Source organism: Sinocyclocheilus anshuiensis, unplaced genomic scaffold (assembly GCF_001515605.1).
Source record: "Sinocyclocheilus anshuiensis isolate Anshui unplaced genomic scaffold, SAMN03320099.WGS_v1.1 scaffold160, whole genome shotgun sequence".
Classification (NCBI taxonomy): Eukaryota; Metazoa; Chordata; class Actinopteri; order Cypriniformes; family Cyprinidae; genus Sinocyclocheilus; species Sinocyclocheilus anshuiensis.
The window spans coordinates 2,229,252-2,234,069 of NW_015554119.1; positions in this window are offsets into that span (position 1 = coordinate 2,229,252).

Consider the following 4,818-nt stretch of genomic DNA (forward strand, 5'->3'; position numbering starts at 1 on the left):
TGGATGAGATGAAGTTTAATCTGGCTCCGCTCGACTTTGATTCGTATAACCGATGCGAATTACATCTACACACAGCTGCAGTATAGGGATGGGCGTATCGATCCGAAGTATCGAAAGTATCGATACTCAGACAAAAAATATCGATATTAAGGGGCGTTTTATTTACCAGTGGTTTTGTTTATTTAACAAAAATAATAATAATAATGCGTATAATATGCATTGAATTGGACGAATAACCTTTGTTAGAGAGTAATTGTGTAGGATAGAACTATTTTCCTGCTCATCTGATCATAAGAAAGCATTAAAGCTTTTGGGAATGGCAGCCCTGAACAATGCTTATCAGAGGACAGAAAAAAAACATAAATGTTTGAGTTATTTCACAATAAACAAATTGAAATTGCAGCCTACATAGTTTGTGCAATTACAATTATTTCAATTGAACGTTGAAAGATAATATTGATCATGTTCTATTCTGTAATGTTAATAGAAATCATACACTGTCAGAATAAAAAGGTTGCATTTTAAGCATTCACTGGCAGTCCCTAATGGCAGTACAAAATATTGCACTAAATCAAAAGTTCAAATGTTACAAATAAGTTAGAATATTAATGTTGTAATACTGGTAGCACTAATATAAAAATGTGATGATATATGTTACAAAAAAGTAAAAATTTTGAAATACGTTGATGGTTGTATTTTTTTGTATTTGATCTCGGTATTCCTATCAATGTTGTATAAGGGTTTTTTATGCATAATAGTAACCCTAGAATGTGATCAAACAGTTTAAAATAGCTGGGCTAAGATAACAATGTTTAAGACTGCAGAAATATGTTAATTCAGTATACACATTATCCCACCGGTTACAATTGTGACTGACCATAAAATAAAATTTTTCACACACTTTTCCAAAAAAAAACAAAAAACTTATTGATTATTTCAAAGGGTTACTAATGACACATTATTTGGACATTTTCACGTCTTGGAAAAATTTGGGATTAAACGGCTTAAAATGCGTTTTAAACATAAAGTTACGTGGTTTTCATTACCCATTTTACTCTTAGTAATTTAATCATTTCATAAATTTCATAATTTAAAAGTTTAGTGCAGAAGTATCGAATCGGTATCGATATCGACAATACTGCTTTGGAAAATATCGGTATCGTATCGAAAACAAAATAAGGGGTATCGCCCATACCTAAGTATGATGAGAGGCCGCGCTATTTTACAAACAACTCCTTTAACACTGATTATACTTACACAATAAAACAGTTAAAAATGAATAAAAAATATTAATCTGTCCTTAATTTATTATATTGTCATTAAACATCAATTTATTAAAGAAATTATCTCTGATTCATTCTTCCGCTGGACGATATAGTCCCTTTAATGTTAACAACAGAGTGCGGCAATACGGTACACAACGTTTAGCGTCTGATTCTGATTGGTTAATGGCAGCATTCCATGGTCAAATATTTCTGAATAACGTTGCCAATGACAACACTGTAAAACTGACCATCCATTCCGTTCTTTATTTAATTTAAATTGACTTAAGATTTGACTCCTGGGTGCTGAGGAACGAAAAAGATGGCATTTGCAAATATGCATAAACATGTATATGTTTTCTGCTTTGTGATAGGTTAGTATGGAGCCAGATCAGCCTCAAAAATAATACATTTCAAAAACAAAATTCATAAATGCACAGCACAATTTACAATTTACAAAATCCGATTCGTAAATTCAAAACACAATTCATAAATACACAAGTAAAATCATAAATATTTCCCCAAATGCTCACACAAATGCAACTTACCTAAATAAATTTAAAATGTTTAAGAAAATGCCATCAGATAAAAAAACGACTTTACTCACTCGTTGAGTCTGGTTTTCATCCTCCATGCTGAAATCTCCCTTATGTGGTGGTAGCTGTTTTTAATGCCTGATCAAAAGTTACTGCGAATCTGATACTACTACTACTAACAACAACAACAGAACACATTACATAATTGTTGTTGTTAAATGAAATATCTGGACATTTAACTCTTATTTAATAACAATACAGATTGATCTGAATAAACAGGGTATGTGCAACTTTGGTGTATAAGACAGCAGGCTAACCGGGTAGCTGTATTTTGTGCGAACGATATAAATCATAATGTGATTTTGTAGAAATTGTAATCAGGTGCTAAAAAAGAGTACCCATTAAAATGTCTTTATATAAAGGACCCGATCATGGAACAATGCACAGTACAAGCGCAGTGTTGAGCTTCTTGAGTCTGTTCAGTAAGGAGCATTTTGATTGGTGGATTAAAAGCTCACCGTGATTGGCTGAACGGAACATCCTCCAGAAAAAGATATTTATGAATCTTAACCGGTCAGGAAGTTCTCAAAAATACCGCACACAAATTCAAAGCAGTCCACGCACGTGTTACGATTTGCAAATGCAGATTCAACGATCCATAAATGCATGTAACATCATTCATAAATGTGTGATGGAAATTAATTCAAGTACTTAATATATACATATTTGTGTAAACATTTGACATTTATTTAGGTAAGATGCATTTGTGTGAGCATTTGGGGAAATATTTATGCTTTTACTTGTGTATTTATGAATTGTGTTTTGAATTTACAAATCAGATTTTGTAAATTTAAATTGTGCTGTGCATTTATGAATTTTGTTTTGTAAATGTATTATTTTTTAGGCTGATCTGGCTCCATAGCTTAGCTACTTTTTTGTGGCAAAAGTGTCCCTGTTTACCTGATTTCACCAGACGCATCTCAATATTTAAGTAGGTTTGTCTCGTTAAACAAGCTGTAACCAACTAAAACAGTTTTTGCGTCAAGAATATGATATTAGGACATGCATGGTATTCAACATTGCTCATTTAAAACCATGTTGAATATTGTAAAATATAATGATGAGTCTGTAAGAGCTTAGCTATTTAACCCTCATATGGTCTTCGGGGTCTTTTTGACCCGCAAATGACGTTTGCTAAAATAAAATTTTAAAAAAGTTATCTTTGTCCAACTGGCATGAGACTTTATACGGTGGTCAGCACTTTCTAGATCTACACAAAAAAATAAATAAATAAAAAAAAAATGGAATGATATCTTGTTTTTATATTAGTGTGGAAAAAAATGTCACACTCATGGTATTTGGGGTCTCTAGAGACCCCAGGCAACAAAATGTCATTTTGTAACAAAATCATTATTTTTTTAAACAAATGTAATTTTACTCTGTTTATTAATGTTTTCACTCCACATTTGTGCAGTTTATGGAGGATTTATATATATTTTCATTTATATAAATAAATAAATACATATTTTTTTCAAATAGGTTTTTATACAAAAACAGCTTTTTATGTGAAATTCACTTTATAAAAGATCCACATTTCTAACTTTCATTCATGGGGATAACATGGATAATTTGACATGGTTTAGTGTAAGATTTTTGCCCATCTTTTGAAAAATGCAGTTTTAAAAGTAAAAGATTATCATTTTTACCAGTAGATGGCTGCAGAGCTCCACTATTTGCTATTTGACTAACTGAAAGATATCTTTTCACAAGTTTTTTTTTTCAGTTGGATTCATATCTACATATTATGAAATCACAATTATAAGAATAAAAATTACTTTTTGTCAAAGTTTAGCATTTTTTGTAAAAAAAAAAAAAAAAAAAAAGTTTTTCAATAATGTTACATTATGATTAGAATCAAACCTGAACAAGATGTTACAAAGAGAAAAGTTGGAGTCTTTAGAGTTTATCGTTTATTTCGATCATCTGTTTTTCATATAATTCTACAAATATTAATAAACAGAGTAAAATTACATTTGTTTTAAAAAATATATATATATTATTTTGTTACAAACTTACATTTTGTTGCCTGGGGTCTCTAGAGACCCCAAAAACCATGAGTGTACACCCCAAACGAAGACCGCATAAGGAAAGGAGTAGCAACCACATTCCACAAGTGAATTCATATCATCCATCTTGAATTCAGAAGTGACACCTGTATTGTGTACAAATGCAAGAATGTTTATTTAAGGGTTTTGCCTTGTTTGCCTCGTACTATACCAGCCTAGAACTTTATCCCTTTTTTTCTGCAGGAGCGTAAAGGAACAAAGATGTGGGTGTTAATGCGTTATAGGGGTTCCTATATGACGGCTGTCATTTGTGTGATCATATTCTGCATGCTCCTGGTGTACCAAACCCCTGTGGATGAGGTCTCAGAAGGCATGTGTGCGTGTAAAGACTGTGTCAGACAGCAAACCCACAATTTTTGGTTCAATAACTCTATGATCTCTCTATTCAACCACTGCTCACCCGGAAAAATTATGTCCTCAGTGAAGATATCTTCAAGTATTGGAAGGTACTGATCTGTCATGGTTTAGTGTAAGATTTTTGCCCATCTTTTGAAAAATGCAGTTTTAAAAGTAAAAGATTATCATTTTTACCAGTAGATGGCTGCAGAGCTCCACTATTTGCTATTTGACTAACTGAAAGATATCTTTTCACGCGTTTTTTTCAGTTGGATTCATATCTACATATTATGAAATCACAATTATAACAATAAAAATTACTTTGTCAAAGTTGAGCATTTTTGTACTAAAAAATAAATAAATCAGTTTTTCAATAAAGTTATGCATTATGATTAGAATCAAACCTGAACAAGATGTTACAAAAAGAAAAGTTGGAGTCTATAGAGTTTATCATTTATTTCAATCATCTGTTTTTCATATAATTCTACAAATGTATTCACTTCAGTTACTAACTGTGAGAGAACAGAAATTAACAGTTATATTACCTATTGAGTAACA